The following is a 20,233-nucleotide window of genomic DNA, read 5'->3' on the forward strand; positions in this document are numbered from 1 at the left end:
TTGTAGTGAGGTGGATGGACCTAGAGTCTATCATACAGAGTGAAGTCAGAAAGAGAAAAACAAATACCATATGCTAACACATATATATGGAATCTAAAAAAAAAAAATGGTCATGAAGAACCTAGGGGCAGGACGGGAATAAAGATGCAGACCTACTAGAGAATGGACTTAAGGACATGGGGAGGGGGAAGGGTAAGCTGGGACAAAGTGAGAGAGTGGCATGGACATATATACACTACCAAATGTAAAACCGATAGCTAGTGGAAAGCAGCCGTATAGCACAGGGACATCAGCTCGGTGCTTTGTGACCACCTAAAGAGGTGGGATAGAGAGGGTGGGAGGGAGGGAGGGAGATGCAAGAGGGAAGAGATATGGGATATATGTCTATGTATAGCTGATTCACTTTGTTATAAAGCAGAAACTAACACACTGTTGTAAAGCAATTATACTCCAATAAAGATGTCAAAAAAAATAAAAAACTTTTCTCCTGAAAAAAATAAAATAAACAAATGGGACCTAATGAAACTTAAAAGCTTTTGCACAGCAAAGGAAACCATAAACAAGAACAAATGCATGAAAAGATGCCCAACATCACTAGTCATTAGAGAAATGCAAATCAAAACCACGATGAGGTATCACCTCATCATCAGAATGGCCATCATCAAAAAATCTACAAACAATAAATGCTGGAGAGGGTGTGGAGAAAAGGGAACCCTCCTGCACTGTTGGTGGGAATGTACATTGATATAACCACTATGGAGAACAGTATGGAGATTCCTTAAAAAACTAAAAATAGAACTACCATATGACACAGCAATCCCACTACTGGGCATATACCCTGAGAAAACCATAATTCAAAAAGAGACATGTACCACAATATTCATTGCAGCACTCTTTACATACTCAGCCATAAAAAGGAACGAAATTGAGTTATTTGTAGTGAGGTGGATGGACCCAGAATCTGTCTTACAGAGTGAAGTAAGTCAGAAAGAAAAAACAAATACAGTATGCTAACGCATATATGTGGAATTTTAAAAAGCGGTACTGATGAACCTAGTGGCAGGGCAGGAATAAAGACATAGATGTAGAGAACGGACTTGAGGTCATGGCGGGGGAAGGGGAAGCTGGGATGAAATTAGAGAGTAGCACTGACATATATACACTACCAAATGTAAAATGGATGGATAGTGGGAAGCTGCTGCAGAGCACAGGGAGATCAGCTCGGTGCTTTGTGATGACCTAGAGAGATGGGATAGGGAGGGTGGGAGGGAGGCTCAAGGGGGAGGGGATATGGGGATATATGTATACATATAGCTGATTCACTTTGTTGTACAGCAGAAACTAACACAATATTGCAAAGCATTTATATTCCAATAAAGATGTGAAAAAATAATGGATTAAAGACCTAAACGTAAGACCTAAAACTATAAAACTCATAGAAGAAAATATAGGCAGAAAGCTTCAGGACCTTGGAATTGGCAATGATTTCTTGGCCATGACACCAAAAGCATAGGCAGCAAAAGCAAAAGTAGACAAATGTTATGATATCAAACTTAAAAACTCTGTGCATCAAAGGAAACAATCAACAGAATGAAGAGGCAACTACTGAATGGGAGAAAATACTTGCAAATCATATATCTGACATATATAAGTTGATATCCGGAAAATGTAAGAAACAACAACAAGAAAAAACAAATACCCTAAGTAAAAAATGGGGAAGGACTTGAACAGACAATTTTCCAAAGAAAATATAAGAATGGTCAACATGAAAAGATGCTCAACATCATTAATCATAAGACAACTCAAGATCAAAACCACAAGATTATCACCTCATACCCACTAGGATGGCCACTGTAAAAAGAACAGAAAATAATGTGCTGATGAGGATGCAGAGAAATTGGAACCCTTGTGCACTGTTGATGGGAATGTAAAATGGTGTAGCCATTATAAAAAACAGTATGAGGATCCTTAAAAAATTAAAAATAGAACTACCATATGATCCAGGAATTCTACTTCTGAATATATATCCAAAAGAATACAAAGCAGAATCTTGAAGAGATATCTGCACACCCATGTTCATGGCAGCACTATTCACAATGGCCAAGAGGTGGAAGCAACCCAAATGTCCATCAACAGCTGACTGGATAATGAAAATATGGTATAAACATACAATGGAAGATGATGCAGCCTTAAAAAAGAATGAAATCCTGTCACATGCTAAAACATGGATGAACCTTGAGGACATTATGCTAGGCGAAATAAGCCAGTCATGAAAGGACAAATACTGTATGTTTCCACTCACATGAGGTATCTAAAGGAGTCAAAAATCACAGAAACAGAAAGCAGAAAGGTGGTTGCCAAGGGCTGGGAGGGAGGAATTAGTGGTTCGTGGGTATAGAATTTCAGTGTTGCAAGATGAAAAAGTTCTAGAGAGCTGTTGCACAACAATGTGAATATACTTAACACTTTCGAGCTGTACACTCAAAAATGGTTAAGATGGAACATTGAATGTTATATGTTTTTGATCACAATTTTAAAAAGACCAAAAAAACGAAAACAACACCTAAAATAATACAACTCAGAATTTTTAAAGAAATAAAACAATTGGTGAGGATGATGGAAATGACACCCAGTCATGAGACTTATACACAGTTCACTCTCCATAAACATGCACAACAGATTCTAAAAGACACAGAGCATGTTTCGATACCCTCTTTAGCTCCTCTTTCCAAAAATTCTTAGTGAAGAAACTAGTTAGGGTTCAGTCTGGTTTCTCCATATGACACACAAAATGCTTATGCCACTCAGTCATTGAGAAATCTGTTTCTTGCTTTGGGATCTTTAGAAGTGATTTCGGAGAGTTAGCTTTGCTTCTTCGCTTGTCCACAGAAATTCTTTGAAGTCTGAGTTTGTGTCAGCTGGTCATGAGGGAAGGCTTTGTCCATCCCTGGCTGTGAATCACTGAGCTCTGGCCCTGCATCTGTGGCATCTGGAGGCACGTCGTACTCTCTGCAGAGCATCATTTTGCAGCCAGGACTAAGTGGGTGTGGGGTTTCAAACCTATTTTGGTTATTAGAATCACTTCCTACTTGGAGTGAAAGCCAGAAATAAATTCCCCGTTGACTGTGTTACTTTTAAAACATTTTTCCCCCGCTTGCTTCCTGTCCTCCTGCCAACAGTTGCTAGGAGTTGGGACAAGCCTATTTCCTCATCCAATGTTGTGTGAGTCGTCACAAATTGTCCAAAATGATGCAGATAGTCATAGCTGGGACCAGAACTAGAATCTAGGTTTTTCTGACTACACATAGGATATTATCTCAGCTATACTTCTTGGCTATAGTTATTGGTCTTCGGTTAGTATGAATTCCAATTTTCCAAGAGTTTTAAGTTTAAAAGATTATTTTCTGGGACTTTCCTGGTGGTCCAGTGGTTAAGACTCCATGCTCCCAATGCAGGGGGCCCGGGTTCGATCCCTGGTCAAGGGAACTAGATCCTGCAGGCCGTAACTAAGAGCCCGCATGCCTCAACTAAATATCCTGCACGCAGCAACAAAGATCCCGTATGCCACAACTAAGACCTGGGGCAGTCAAATAAATAAATAAATAAGTACTAATTTTTTTTTTTTTAAGTTATTTTCTTGGGACTTCCCTGGTGGTCCACTGGTAAAGAATCCACCTTACAGTGCAGGGGACATGGGTTTGATCCCTGGTCAGGGAACTAAGATCCCACATGCTGCAGGGCAACTAAGCCCACACGCCTCAGCTAGAGCCTGTGTGCCGCAAACTACAGAGCCCACGTGCTCTGGAACCCACGTGCCACAACTAGAGAAGAGAAAACCCGCACGCCACAACTAGAGAGAAGCCCAAGCACCACAACAAAGAGCCTGCACGCCTCAACGAAAGATCCCGCATGCCTCAACGAAGATCCTGTGTGCTCCAACAAAGACCCGACGCAGCCAAAAATAAATAAATAAATAATAAATAAATCTTTTAAAAAATAAAATAAAGATTATTTTCTTTAAATTATTTTTAAAGACTAATAGGAAAAAAAACCTAACCAAAATGATAACACTCATTATCACTATTTTATACAGGTAGGAACAGAGAGGAAAGTTAACATTTATTCAGCATCTACTATTTGACAGACCTGTACATACTTTATCTTATTTAATCCTCACTACACTGAAGGATATTTATTATTATGTAAATACTTTTCCCTATACTTGACAGAATGAAAGAAGTCAAGTAAAGTACATTTATTCACATCATACTCTGGCTCCCATCCCTCCGTGGTCAAAGACAGCCCCATGGAGCGTCATTCTCTTGTACTTCAGTTGTGCATCTGTCACCCTGTCTTTGTGAGTTCCTGGAGACCTCCCACACAACAAGAACAGAGAGGTAACAGGTGAGCCAAAGATACACAGGACAGCTGAGGCCAGGCACTGCCGGGTCACACCTACACCTCTGGTTGCCAATGCCAGATGGGGAACAAGAGGCGTCCCATATACCCATCAACTACAAACACATATCCAGACAGTCCATACTTCTTAATTCTAGCCTTCATCCGCTGTCAAATTGCACCACCATCTTCTATGGGCCTATCAACACATGATACCCAATTCATGTTTTAAAATTTATGAAAATAAGAAGAATCTTCAAGATATTAATATTTCCATAACCTACCATTTTTCTCAGTCCAAAATATTAGTGATATCTAAACATGGATATTTTCAAAAGTGGTCCTCTTGATTTTAATTATCTTTTTGAGCGAAAAAAAAAAAGAAATAGTAAAAATAAATAAGCACTTTTCAGAGGTAAAAAAAAAAAACTGTGGCCATGAGGAGTCAGCAAACAATTGAAAGGTTGATCTTTATTTTACTGAATCATAATTCTGCAGTGTACACTAGACAGCTTAGGGGTAAAAAATGCCAAGCAAATACGGGGATGAAAAATTCCAGCAGACTGGAAAAAATAGCTTTCAAGAATGTGTGAAAAATTAGGAAACAAACATTTTGAGTTTCAACACAGGCAAAATTCAAAAGTAAAATTATGAAGAGAAAAAAGCAATCTATGCTATTAACTATAGCTATCCTACAGTATACTACTACATATTAGTAGATTAAGTAGATGATGATTACTATTGGCTATGAAGTAGATATGGAACTCTAGAAAATAAATGGAGAAATCATTAAGCTCTAGAAATTACTACAGATGCAGCTGGATCATATTTTTAAATAAATAAGGTTTCACACATACTCACATTTCCATGCCCTCTGGTCTTTTCAGATTAGTCATCCAGGGCATTTTTCTTTGCAGCTTCGGGGCAGGCACTATCCGGCAAAATGAAAAGGACAATGGAGTCAAGCGTTTGGCATTTCAGGCCTTGGCTGGCATAGAGGCAGATGACTTGGGAACATGCATTCTCTGAACTGGAGAGAGAAAAAGCTAAAAAGAACTGAATTTACTCCAGAGCTATTGAGAGGGAGGAATGGGCAGGATTTGTTAATTAATTTAGGGCTGCAGTAGAGGCCAGGGAGCAGTCAAGGGTAGTTCCTGGGTTCCTCTCCTGGGTAACCAGATGGGTGGTAGTGTCATTCACTGCAGTTTGGACCATAGAAGGAGGTGATGGATTGGGGGGGCGGGCGGGGGGCAGAAAAGCAGTATGAGGCCAGGGGAAGGGGACAAGGATTCAGCTTTCAGTCTGGGACAGGTTGAGACGGAGCCATCAGAGAGAAGCTGCTCAGTCGATGGCTTGATTTGTGATGTTCAGGAAAGAGATTTCAACTGGAGACGTTAATGTGGAAGAGAGTCATATAGAAGATAAGAACCTACGTAAGGGATGAAATTGCCCAGGAAAAGTGTATAGAATAAGAATAGAAGGTGACCCAGGACATACCCTGAAGGAACACCCATATTTAAAAGATGGAGAGATAAAAAAGAGCCCTCAAAGGAGCCTTCGGGGTATTCAGAGAAGCAGGAAGAAAACCAGAAGATGGCGGTGTGACAGAAGCTACAAGAAGAACATACTTCAAGAAGAATTTGGTCATCAGTGTCACATTCTGCTAAGAGGGGAAAACAAGTTGAAAAGTGTCCACTGGATTTAGCAATACAGAGCTGTGACCTTGATAAGAAGCACTTCGTTGTAATGGGAGAGCAGGAACCAGATGCCAGTGGGTTGAGGAGTAGCAGGTGACAAAGACAGCACAGACACAACTGCTGCTTATATCCACTCGGCTTATATCCAAGGACAGTAACTACCACATCCTGGAACGCAGCCCTTAGAGCAGGGGTCCCCAACCCACGGGCCATGGACCCTATTACCAACCAGGCCCCACAGCAGGAGGTGAGCAGCGAGCGAGCAAAGCTTCATCTGCCGCTCCCCATCGCTCACATTACCGCCTGAACCACCGCCCCCCCACCGCTCCCCGCAATCAGTCCGTAGAAAAACTGTCTTCCACGAAAATGGTCCCTGGTGCCAAAAAGGTTGGGGACCGCTGCCTTAGAGCCATCGCACAGAGGGAATGGGTAGCTGAGTGATGAACAGACAGTGGGTATAACTCATCATGGTAATTTTCATATTAAAAACATAGCTTGTTGTTGAATTGAAAGGCAATAAATACCACTCATTAAGTAAACATTGACTTGCAGTGTATTAGGCAGAGCCAGAGTAAAAGCTGGGACAATCAGCTGTTCTTTTATTCCTCTATTCACTGTAAATCTTACCCCTAAACAATTTCAATTTCAGATCAGTACTAGAGATAAAAAAAAAAAACAATAACAATCTCTACCAATTCCCAAACACATCAAGTTGTATATACTAAATATCTCCAGCTTTTTGTATGTCGATCATACCTCAATAAAGTGTTTTTTTTAAAAAAGATCTCTACCAGTTATCTAAATCCTCAGGTAAAAATGTCAATAGAATTGATGGGCAGTCTTAAGAAATGTTACACTGTAAGAGTATAAATACTCTAGGAACTTCCTCTTAATTCATTTAAAGGAATCATAAATATAATGAGTCATATACATGCCATATATTCAAAGGAGAAGTATTTTGCTGCTTCTTTCCTTTAGAGGTGGTGCTAAAGCACAGGGAAGGAAGGGTATTCTGGGGCTTTGAGCTCCTAAAAGACCAGACCCATTATCTGCCTCTTTTCTGTATCCCCAACAATATGGTAACTTCATTTGAATGAATGAATGGCTTGTTTCCTAAATGTACTAACATTAAAACAGCAAGAAAAAAAAGCATAATAAGGACCACTCACTCTCATGGATCTTGAATTTAATGACTTTCTAAGAATAAAAAGGGAAAAATCACATAAAATTAGAATATACAATAATATACTGAGGCATTCTTTTCAGTTTAATTTTATTGGTTTCTAGATCTGGACTCTTTTTTCTGTGTTGCTTATAAATATAACAGAAAAAAGAACTAAAGAAAAAAAACAGCTGGTGCATTTTCTTTCAAGGTTCTACATGTTAGAAAGATATTTACTTGCAAGGCACATTCATTATACGCTGATACTTGACAGCCCTTCACTGAAAGAGCTAAAGGAAAGAGAACTTGGGGAAGGCAGAAACCTGAGCTTTACAGAAGGCATTCCAGGTAGGGTTAGTCAGGTTCTGGCCCCAGCCAGAATCTTCTTTCATGATGGCAATTCTTCCTTTGTGTCACCTGTGAGGCACTGAGTAACAATATGCTTGTAAATGATCCTTATTCCTCATGTATCAGTGGTTTAATACAATCTCCCAGGAAGGAGGAGACAAGGAAGAGAGTAAAATAAACCTTTGTTGAAATACTGATTTGTTTCTGGGGACCTTTGGCTATTGCATTTTATCACAAGAAACAATTCCCAAGAAAAAACATTGAAAGTGGACCCCTTCCAAAGAGAAAGAAAATGTACTCCCCCAAAACGTGTGGGATGAGGTAGGTTCATGCACTTGTCAATGAGCCATAAAATCATTCTTCTCTGGTCACAATCATAATGGGCCTTAGGAGAAATCAGTGAACCAAGGAAACTCAAGCCCACAGGGAGTGGCTTTTAGAGATGGGCTGTGTTCTGCCTCTTCTTCCTGGTCTCTTGTTTTGACTCTATGCTGTGGAGGAAACTTGAGAGGGAAGAGAAGGAGAATTCTCCGTGAACTTATAAAGGATTCAGACCACACTGGCAGTTTATTTTACTGTGTTCAGACATGTCTCTCCATCCTCTCTGTATCACACTCCCTTCCAGGTTCCTGCATCCCCAGATTTCCTTTTGATGCTAAGAAAAAGTGAGCCCCATCTTAATCTTATGGCTTCCTTTACCTCCTTCCCATAGACACTGGGGTCACATCATTTCTTTGCCTCTAATCCTGCTCAGCTTTTCCCAGCCCAGTAAGGGAGCATCCAGTAGCAGTCTCCAGAGAAGCACAGCCTTCCAGCTCACACCCACAACTCCCAGGCTGTACCTAACTGCTGACCTCAGCCCCTCCCCTCCTCTCCTCATCTCTTCGTGGACTGGAGTGAAGACAGCAGAAGAAGAAACAGCAATCACAGCCTCCTAATGGGACAGGGAGGGATGTCCTACAGAAGGCAGTGAGGATGTGGTCTCTGGGTGGAAGCTGGACGTCGGTGAAGACTTTGGGCATTCATAAGGCATGCAACAGAAGAGGGAGGCCAAATAATGTGTCACGATGCCTGCCTCCATCACAGGGCTCTGCCGAGCCTTTTCCCATTTGCATCCCAGACGTAAAATGCTTTCAGAACAACAGTGCTCGTAGGTCTTTAATGCAGAACCACCCATCCACAGAGGATCCAGTAGAAACCACTGGATATTTCTGGCGCATGGACAGGGCCGACTTGCATTCTCCCTATTCGTGCTGTTCTGGGTGCTAGAATAGATACAACAGTGCACAATACAAAGACACCCCTGTCCTCATGAACCTTCCATTCTTATAAAATCTATGTGAATTCTCTGACAGTTCACTCCCCACTCTCCTTCCTCCAAGCTTGCTAACCACTACTTTCCTTTTCAACAATGACTCCTTTCTCTCTCAAACTATATCCTTCTTTGACCAAATTCCTCCACTTCCATAGCACCAGTTGTCACCTCTAAACACGCAAAACTCCATCTTCTCTGCTGGGATCCTGGACAATCCTTCCAACTACCAAAACAAGAGACCGAAAGTTTTCTCTTGAGTCCTGGGGTGAAGGACGTGGTCACACTCTCCCCACCCACGTCACTGCTCTTCCGTCTCACCAAGGCGGTTTGTTTTCCAAGATTCACATTGAAAACTCTAAACTCATGTTTTATATCAACAGGGGCATGGACATTTATGTTTGCTCATAGAGGGTCCAGTTTATGCTGCAAGCTTGATAAAGAAAATTATTCAACTGGATTTAACAAACATGTACTGAAAACCTAAAATGAGCAAAACACTGTGTTTGGTCTGGAGACGTACAGGCAAAACGTGGATTTAGCTTAAAGAAAAGACAACTGAGTAGAAATCAGTGAAGAATGAGTAAATAATTTAGCACCACTTTGAAGTGAGGCCAAAGTGTGAGCATAGAACCTCATACTGCTGGCGATATGGAATGTTCAGGAAGTATCCAGGCAGAAGATAAACGGGCACGAGTTAAGAAGATGACTTTAGAGATGATGAAAGAAGGCCGAATTTGAGAATTGCTGTGCAGAAAAAAAGTAATGGGGATTATGAAACCCCGGATGTGAGGAAGTAAAGGCCTGGCAGAAGTCAAAACCAAGGAGGTATGTTCCTTAGGAGGAATATTCATATCCCTCACCCCCAAAAGGAGGCTTTCATTGAGGATTTTTGGTTTCAAGGGTTAAAGGGACCATAAACATGATAGTTTGTGAGGGCCTTATGACCAATGAGATTTCTAGAAATTGAGATATTCCAGAAAATTAACATTGTCACATGCACCATGTTGAAACTTGCTGGTCTTTTTTTTTTTTTTTCAAGTGAAATATAAAAGATTGTTCTTGGTAAGTAGGGTAGAATAACTAAACCATTCCCATATCTAACTAGAATCTAGGTAATATTTTAAGAATCAGGGAATCTTTATTCTAAAAGAAAAAGGGCTTAGGAAAGGGCTGAGTGTTTTTATTTGGATAATTATTTGTTTATTTGATGTTATTTAACTAGGTAGCATATTTTCAAAATCTGAGGTTCTTTTTAATCCAGTAAATGTATGCTATTTTTATTCATCTCCATTCCATCATTTTATAATTCCAAAAGCTACAGTTTCTCTTAACCATTTTTAAACTTACAATTTATCATTACTAACATGTCAACCTCACAGATTTCACAAGTCAATTTAACTCAAATATTCCCCTTGAAGCCCAGGAGAGCACCACACCCCATCCTACAAGAATGCCTTGCCTTTGTTCTATGGCACGTTACTACTGTCAACGTACTTTCACACACATTAAATTATTTCATCCTCACAAAGAACCTGTGAGGAAAATAAAAGACACTCTAAACGCCATTTTACAGGGAAGGAAACTGAGGCTCACACAAACTAAGTAAATTGCCCAAAATCACAAGCCAGTAAGCCAAAAACTTCTTACTCTGAGTTTTCTAGTCTTTTGCTCTTTCCACCATCCCACTGTGTCTCCTATCGTTCTATGCACCCAGTTTCTGTACATTGGGCCAGAATAGGTCTGTCTCTATCAGAGAATTATCAGCTGTGGCTTAAACACACCCTTCATACTACTCTCATTTCCCAGAAATGCCAGCCAAACTGTACCCAGATCTTGTGCATGCATTAAAAGTGTGGAAGCAAAACACTACGCACCAGTGACACAGAGATACTTAAAAAAAAAAATAAGTCCAAAGTGTGTTTGTGAATAAATATGTCCACATCTCTTCTCCCAGCATACCTAGACTTGCTCCCAATGAGAACTACAGCTCTGGGGAGAACTGAATTTCAGGGTCACTAGGCGTTGTTCTGGGCCTAATGAAAAGAATGGGAAGACATTTCCCTTTCTACACATCTCTTATTAAAGGAGAGAAATAGACGGAAGGGATTGGCCTGGGCCTCTGCCTCTCTATCCTGTGTTTCCTCCACCCGTCAAAGTGTCAAAGGGCAGAAATATTTTTAAGATTCTTGATACCTTTTACAGAATCATGCCGTCAATCATGCTTTGATAGGAAGCTGGCTCCTTGCATACGGCACATAACCTATTCTGAAGGTATCTGAAACTTTTTCACAGTAAAACGTGAATATCTGAGGAAACATATGTAACAGTATTACCCACGCCCAGCCTAAGGATTAAAATGTTAAGGGTAAAACTTGAGGTATAGGAGAGACATTAGGGGGTCTAGGGGCCTATCTTACCCATCTCAGTCCTCTGTGCAGAAAGCACCAAAGAGAACCTCCTTTTATAAACACAGCCTGCATTTGAAAGGGCTGCAAGAAAAGTGCTATCTTCAGAAACAAGCCAAGCTACAGATAAGGGAAGGAGACAAAGGGAAAAAATGGTAGAGAGGCTGAAAGAGGAGAGATTATTAATAACCAGTTAGTGAAGAATTCTAGAGGAAGCAACTGGAAGATGAGAACGGGATAAGAAAGTGGGGAGAAGAGGGAAGAGAGAATGGATCAGAGGAGAGAAATCATGGGGAACTATTAAGAGTAGGGAGAAAAATACTTAAAGACTTAATTTTGGTGGTGACCAAGACCAAAGGGCATTCCAATTTAAATAAAAATATCTTGATAATACCTTAATGTTGAAGGCTTGACTGGAAGTGAAACAGCATCTCTAAGAGTTCCTCTGGATGATGGGTAGAGAATGAGAATATGGCAGTGGTTCTCAACCCAAAGTGCCACCTAGAATCTTCTGAAGAGCTTTAATAAAATATAGATATCCAGGCCCCCTCTCAACCATTAAACTAGAATCACTGGAAGTAGACATGAACACTGGCAGTTTCTGGCAACAGGATTCTTTTTAAGATCCCCAGGTATAGCCAGGGTCGAGGACCATTGACATGTGGCGGTGGTCCTTAAAGTTGGTATTGGACTACCAGTGTCACTGTAACCTGGGAATTTGTTAGGAATGCAAATTCTCAGGCATCACCCCAGACTCACTGAATCAGAAATCTGGGGGTGGGGCCCAGCAATCCAAGTCTTAACAAGCTCTCTGAGTGATTCTGAGGCACGCTAAATTTTGAGAACCACTGAATATGGGATGTGGTGGAGGTGGTGTCCACCTGCTACACAGAGGCAGCTATAGCTGTATCTACAAGTACCCTTCATGGTGAGCAGAAGTTATGTTCCCATCAGCATTCTATGAGAATTCTTACTGCCAAAATCTTTTCACATGTAATTTTTGGCAGTTTGATAGGCAAAAAAAAAAAAAGAAGAAAAGAAAAGAAAACTTTTCTGTCTTACTTAAGATTGAACACTTTTCACATGTTTATAGTTAACATAAATCTTGCATGCTACACTTCAAACTGATTTCTTTGATTTTAGTCTAAAATAAAAATAGAGACTAGCCAGTTACTGTTGAGTGGAGGGGCAAACACACTGAATAGTTGCAAGGGGGTAACAAAAGGTCCATCTAGCCTGCCTATGAAGGATAAAGATAGTGTTCTAGTTACCAAATTTCAGCCCAATAATATGAACATACACAATAACATTTGTTCATAGTCTCTATTTTTATGAAAAGAGAAAGGGAACCACTCTCAAAAAAAAATTAAGGGAAAGAAATGAAGAGGAAATTCCTCAGATTAAACAAGCTTAAATATTGGAAGTATCTGGAGTAAAACACAAGCAGAAGATGTGGTATATATTTCCTGAAACTGTTAGTTGTTAAGTGAAAGGAATCATGTTTCTGTATTTTCTTAAATAGAACTTGCCATAGTCTGGGTGGTCCATAAGTTTTAAATAATAGCAATTTGCTATCCAATCTGGCCTCATTTAGCTTCCTTTTTCACTTTAACATCTTGAATTTCTCCCAGTGCTTAGTTTGCAATTCACTCCAAAAAAAAAAAACATCTAGCTAAGAACAAACATACTTAGAAAAAAAAAAAAAAAAGGCAAAATAAAACAATAGCAGGACTTTCCTGTTGGTCCAGCGGGTAAGACTCCACACTCCCAATGCAGGGGGCCCAGTTTTGATCCCTGGTCCGGAAACTAGGTCCCACGTGCATGCCACAACTAAGAGTCCTCATGCCACAACTAAGAGTCCTCATGCCACAACTAAGATGTCCACATGACGCAACTAAAGATCCCACATGCCACAACTAAGACCCAGCACAGCCAAAATAAATAAATAAATATAAAAACAACAACAACAACAAAAACCCCAATAGCTTCTTCAAGTTTGGGTTCAACTAACAAGTAAATTATTTATACAGAAAAAAAAATATCTTCTCACTTCAACATACAAATTATCAATTCAGATCTTTGTTACTGCTTACCTAGACTCAAAACTGTTTCCTTCCTCTTTTTATTGCACTCTGCTGCAAGATTAATTTTCTTACAGCAAAACTCAAAAGCTCTCAGTAACCTATTCCCCACTGCCACCCCATGCAGTACAGATAAGATGTTTAGCAGAGACAGGCCACGGGGAATCAGCTCTGGGGAGACTACAGAAGAGAGAGGAACGTGGTAATCTTCAAAACTGTAAGAAATCCTGGAGAGACTACAGACCATTGTCAGCTGTTGGTGGAGAGGCAAGCAGAGGCAGAGTAACAGGTGAGAGAGTGCTGTTAGTTTCTGCTCTGCCTCTCTCAGATATCTTTTGGACCACTGCCCACCCAATTACCACTGGGAGTCAGAAGGCAGCAACAGGAGCCCACATAAAGGTGGGAACGCTGACCAGCTGCCCTGAGACCCACTCCTCCCAGCCTCCTTGCCAGCCCACATAAGGGATAGTAGGTCACATCTGAGAGAACTGTCTTCTCCCTTTAAAACTTTAGAGGAGAACCCTTACCTGAGGAATTGCCTAGTTGGGGGTGGGGGGAATGGCCACAGATGGATGGTGGACTACAGTTCTGGTGTCTAGGACTCTCTCCCTGGGGCTCATCTTCTAACCTCTTCTTAAAATCACAAGAAAGCCATAAACCAGGGCCTGAGCCTTGGTGTCTCATCCTGGTACTTGATAACTCTAGGGAAATATCGGCTCACAACCTAAATACCTGAGGTTAGAACGCCTAGAGAAGGAAAACCACAAACTGCACAACATAGATCATATCAAGCAGAAATACTGGAATAAGCAGATTAAGAATTTAAAATAAGCACAACCAATGTTGTCAAAATGTACTGGTAATATGAAACAGGAAAAATTCAAAAAGATAGCCAAATTGAAAGATTAACTATTAAAAAAAACACTCAAAGAAAGAATAGTAGATGGGATAAATAGCAAGCTGAATATAGCTAAAGAATAAACTGCAAAACTGAAAGAGCAGATTGAGGAAATTTCCTGGGAGGCAGAAAAAAAATAGGATAAAGAAATAAATATAGAAATAAAAAGTTAAGCAGGGACTTCCCTGGTGGTGCAGTGGTTAAGAATCCATCTGCCAATGCAGGGGACACAGGTTCTATCCCTGGTCCGGGAAGACCCCACATGCTGCATAGCAACAAAACCCATGCGCCACAACTACTGAGCCTGCGCTCTAGAGCCCGCGAGCCACAACTACTGAGCCCACACGCTGCAACTACAGAAGCCCGCACGCTCTAGGGCCCACATGTCACAACTGCTGAGCCCGTGTGCTACAACTACTGAAGCCCATGTGCCTAGAGCCTGTGCTCAGCAACAAGACAAGCCACCACAATGAGAAGCCCAAGCACCACAATGAAGAGTAGCCCCCGCTCAGCAACAAAGACCCAAGGCAGCCAAAAATAAATTTTAAAAAAAAAATGTTAAGCAGCATGGAAGATAAAAAGCAGACATGCTGACATACTGAAAATAGGAATCCAAAGGAGAGATAATTAAAGAGAAGAGAAAAAATATTTAAGGAAATGATAAAAATAAATAACCCTGGGGGCTTCCCTGGTGGCACAGTGGTTGAGAGTCCGCCTGCCGACGCAGGGGACATGGGTTCGTGCCCCGGTCTGGGAAGATCCCACATGCCGCGGAGCGGCTAGGCCCGTGAGCCATGGCCACTGAGCCTGCGTGTCCGGAGCCTGTGCTCCACAACGGGAGAGGCCACAACAGTGAGAGGCCCATGTACCGCAAAAAAAAAATTAAAAATTAAAAAAATAAATAACCCTGAATTAAAGAAAGATGAAAGAACTCAGATGGAAGGAACTGAGTGCCAAATAAGATTAAGAACTCAGATATAATACTGGGAAATTTAAGCACATAAAAGATAATGAAAATTCTAAGAGCTTCCAGAGAAAAAGAACATCTCCTATAAACCTACAAGAAATGGATTTCTTAACAGCAACACTGGATCCAAATATTTGCAGATTTTCCAGATATCATTCTGTTACTGATTTCTAATTTAACTCCCCTGTGGTCTGAAACATACTATGTATGATGTGAATCCTTTTAAATGCATTGAGAGTTGTCTTATAGCCCAAAATATGGTCTATCTTGAGCAGACACTTTACCAAAGAAGATATATAGATGGAAAATAAGCACATGAAAAGATGCTCAACACAATTAGTCCTTAGGGAAGTGCAAAATAAAACAACAATGAAATACCGCCACACACCAACCATACCAAGTGTTGCCAAGGATATAGAGGAACTGGAACTCTCATGTACTGCTGGCTGGTTCAACTTTGAAAAGTAGTTCAGCAGTTTCTTAAAAAATTCAATATACAAATTATAAAATTTCTTGCTCTAACTCTGAGAATAATACCATTGGTAATTTGATAGGGATGGCACTGAACTTGCAGATTGCTTGCTTTGGGTATTATAGTCATTTTCACAATATTGACCTTCCAATCCAGGAGCATGGCATATCTCTCCATCTGTTTATGTTATCTTTGATTTCCTTCATCAGTGTTTTATAGTTTTCTGAGTACAGGTCTTTTGCCTCCTTAGGTAGGTTTATTCCTAGGTATTTTATTCTTTTTGCTGTGATGGTAAATGGGATTGTTTCCTTAATTTCTCTTTCTGATCTTTCATTGTTAGTGTATAGGAATGCAAGATTTCTGTGCATTAATTTTGTATCCTGCAACCTTACCAAATTCATTGATTAGTTAAACACAAAAGACCCTGAATAGCCAAAGCAATCTTAAGAAAGAAAAAATGGAACTGGAGGAATCAGGCTCCCTGACTTCAGACTATACTACAAAGCTACAGTAATCAAGACAGTATAGTACTGGCACAAAAACAGAAATATAGATCAATGGAACAGGAAAGAAAGCCCAGAGATAAACCCACGCACATATGGTCACCTTAACTTTGATAAAGGAGGCAAGAATATACAGTGGAGAAAAGAGAGCCTCTTCAATAAGTGGTGCTGGGAAAACTGGACAGCTACATGTAAAAGAGTGAAATTAGAACACTCCCTAACACCATACACAAAAATATACTCAAAATGGATTAAAGACCTAAATGTAAGGCCAGACACTATCAAACTCTTAGAGGAAAACATAGGCAAAACACTCTATGACATAAATCACAGCAAGATCCTTTTTGACCCACCTCCTAGAGTAAGGGAAACAAAAACAAAAATAAACAAATGGGACCTAATGAAACTGAAAAGCTTTTGAACAGCAAAGGAAACCATAAACAAGACAAAAAGACAACCCTCAGAATGGGAAAAAATATTTGCAAATGAAGCAACTGACAAAGGATTAACCTCCAAAATTTACAAGCAGCTCATGCAGCTCAATATCACAAAAACAAACAACCCAATCCAGAAATGGGCAGAAGACCTAAATAGACATTTCTCCAAAGAAGTCATACAGATGGCCAATAAATACATGGAAAGATGCTCAACATCACTAATCATTAGAGAAATGCAAATCAAAACCACAGGGTATCACCTCACACCAGTCAGAATGGCCATCATCAAAAAATCTACAAACAATAAATGCTGGAGAGGGTGTGGAGAAAAGAGAACCCTCCTGCACTGCTGGTGGGAATGTAAATTGATACAGCCACTATGGAGAACAGTATGGAGGTTCCTTAAAAAAAAACTGAAAATAGAACTACCATATGACACAGCAATCCCACTACTGGGCATATACGCTGAGAAAACCATAATTCAAAAAGGGACACGTACCACAATGTTCATTGCAGCACTATTTACAATAGCCAGGACATGGAAGCAACCTAAATGTCCATCCACAGATGAATGGATAAAGAAGATGTGGCACACATATACAATAAAATATTACTCAGCCATAAAAAGGAACAAAATTGAGTTATTTGTAGTGAGGCTGATGAACCTAGAATCTGTCATACAGAGTGAAGTAAGTCAGAAAGAGAAAAGCAAATACCGTATGCTAACACATATATAAGGAATTTTTAAAAGTGGCACTGATGAACTTAGTGGCACGGCAGGAATAAAGATGCAGACGTAGAGAACGGACTTGAGGGCACGGGGGGGATGGGGAAGCTGGGATGAAATGAGAGTAGCATTAACATATATATATTACCAAATGTAAAGTGGATGGCTAGTGGGAAGCAGCCGCATAGCACAAGGAGATCAACTCGATGCTTTGTAACGACCTAGAGGGATGGGATAGGGAGAGTACGAGGGAGGCTCAAGAGGGAGGGGATATGGGGATATATGTATATGTATAGCTGATTCACTTTGTTGTACAGCAGAAACTAACACAACATTGTAAAGCATTTATACTCCAATAAAGATGTGGAAAAAAAAAAAGTTCAACATACACCTCCCATCTGACCCAGCCATTCCACTCCAATGAATTACCCAAGGAAAAAGAAAGTATATATATGTCCATACAAAGACTTATATGAGTGTTCACAGCAAATTTACTGGTAATAGCCAAAACCGGAAACAATCCAAATGTCCATTAACAAGTGAATGGATAAACAAACTGCCATACATTTATATAATGTAATAGTACCGAGCAATACAAAGGAATGAACTATTGATACATGCAGTAACATAAATGAACCTCAAAATACTTATGCTAAACAAGAAAAACAGAAAAGAGTTCATAGTGTTTGATCGATTTATATTAAATTCTAGAAAATGAAACTAATACACAGCGACAAAAAGCAGGTAAGTGGTTGCCTGGGGATGGGGAAGAAGGGCAGGGAGGGGTGGGAGCAGGGTTACAAAACAGCAGGAGAAAACTTTTGGGCTGATTCACTTTGTTGTACAGCAGAAACTAACACAACATTGTAAAGCATTTATACTCCAATAAAGATGTGGAAAAAAAAAAAGTTCAACATACACCTCCCATCTGACCCAGCCATTCCACTCCAATGAATTACCCAAGGAAAAAGAAAGTATATATATGTCCATACAAAGACTTATATGAGTGTTCACAGCAAATTTACTGGTAATAGCCAAAACCGGAAACAATCCAAATGTCCATTAACAAGTGAATGGATAAACAAACTGCCATACATTTATATAATGTAATAGTACCGAGCAATACAAAGGAATGAACTATTGATACATGCAGTAACATAAATGAACCTCAAAATACTTATGCTAAACAAGAAAAACAGAAAAGAGTTCATAGTGTTTGATCGATTTATATTAAATTCTAGAAAATGAAACTAATACACAGCGACAAAAAGCAGGTAAGTGGTTGCCTGGGGATGGGGAAGAAGGGCAGGGAGGGGTGGGAGCAGGGTTACAAAACAGCAGGAGAAAACTTTTGGGGGACATGAATACGTTCATTATAGTGATATTATGATTACAGTAATGATTTTTAAGAGTGTATACATGTGCCAAGACTTATCAAAATGTACACTTTAAATATGTGCAGTTTCCTGTATGTCAATTATACCTCGATCAAGCTGTTAAAATGAAAAAAAAAAAAAAAAGTTACCAGAAAAATAAAATTGGTCTGAAAAAAAATAGATGAGGGACTTTCCTGGTGGTCCAGTGGGTAAGACTCTGCAGTCCCAATGCAGGGGGCCCGGGTTCGATCCCTGGTCAAGGAATTAGATCCCACATGCATGCCTCAACTAAGAGTCCACATGCCGCAACTAAAGATCCCGCATATTGCAACAAAGGATGCTGCATGCCACAACTAAGACCCAGCACAGCCAAAATAAATAAATAAATATTCAAAATCAACAAACTTAAAAAAAAAGAAAAAGATAGATGAAATACAAACCCCAATTTTTTATTTTTAAGAAATGAGCAAATAAAAGGAAAATTAAAAATAAAAATACATATTTATAATAATCTAGAATTAAAACTCTAGATAATATAAGCGCAGTGGTGGAGAGGAGAAGCCAAAGGGAGATGAGATGACCTCTCAGTTGGAGTCCATTGGGAGGCGGAAACACACAGCCATTGGTAACAGCGAGTATTGAACACAATTAAGGAACTGCTAGCCAGGTTGCAAAGAACTGGAAAATCAAAAAGGGAACCATTACCAGCCCTCAAGCCTTCCTTTCCCCAGCAGTGGAGTCTGTGCCAGTAGCAGCAGTTGAGCCTGGTTTGCAGAGTTCCCGACATTACCCCAGCCAGCCTCAACGTGACCCACTGAGAGCAACGCCACCTCCCACTCTGCAGGGCTCTGTTAGTCCCGCTCTGCAGGGCTCCTCCTCCAAATTCAGAGATTTTTTAAATTTCCATCTCCTCTAATATTCTACAGAAATATTAGGGAAATACAAACACCACTTATTGAAGAAATAATTAAGGAATTTTCACTAATTTTTTAAGAGAATAGCATTGAAGTTATGTTTCCCCCCAAAAAAAGTCCTTATCCCTTAAGGATTCAGGCTGAAATAGTTACAGATGAAATAATATAATGTCTGTGATTTTTTTCAAAGTAATCTGACCACAGGGATTGCTAAAGTAGGTGGGGCTATAGATAAAATAAGATTTGACAGGAATTGATCATTATTACAAGTGGATGATGCATAGTACATTTACTTTTGAAATTTTCCACAACAAAGGGTATTTTAAAAAGCACACACACACAGGGCTTCCCTGGTGGCACAGTGGTTGAGAGTCCGCCTGCCGATGCAGGGGACACAGGTTCGTGCCCCGGTCCGGGAAGATCCCACATGCCGCAGAGCGGCTGGGCCTGCGAGCCATGGCCGCTGAGCTTGCGCGTCCGGAGCCTGCGCTCCGCAACGGAAGAGGCCACAACAGTGAGAGGCCCGCGTACTG

General features: G+C 40.3%; 1 long non-coding RNA gene across 2 annotated transcripts in view; it reads right to left on the bottom strand.

Annotated features, from left to right (window-relative positions):
* The window catches only part of LOC102992379 (uncharacterized), a 43,902-nt gene that overhangs the window by 8,547 nt on the left and 15,122 nt on the right, over nt 1-20,233 (bottom strand). For both annotated transcript variants that reach the window (XR_008615703.1, XR_008615702.1), the window contains exon 3: nt 5,260-5,329. This is a non-coding gene — a long non-coding RNA (uncharacterized lncRNA). The remainder of the gene's footprint in view (nt 1-5,259; nt 5,330-20,233) is intronic.

This window comes from Physeter macrocephalus, chromosome 18 (assembly GCF_002837175.3).
Source record: "Physeter macrocephalus isolate SW-GA chromosome 18, ASM283717v5, whole genome shotgun sequence".
Lineage (NCBI taxonomy): Eukaryota > Metazoa > Chordata > Mammalia > Artiodactyla > Physeteridae > Physeter > Physeter macrocephalus.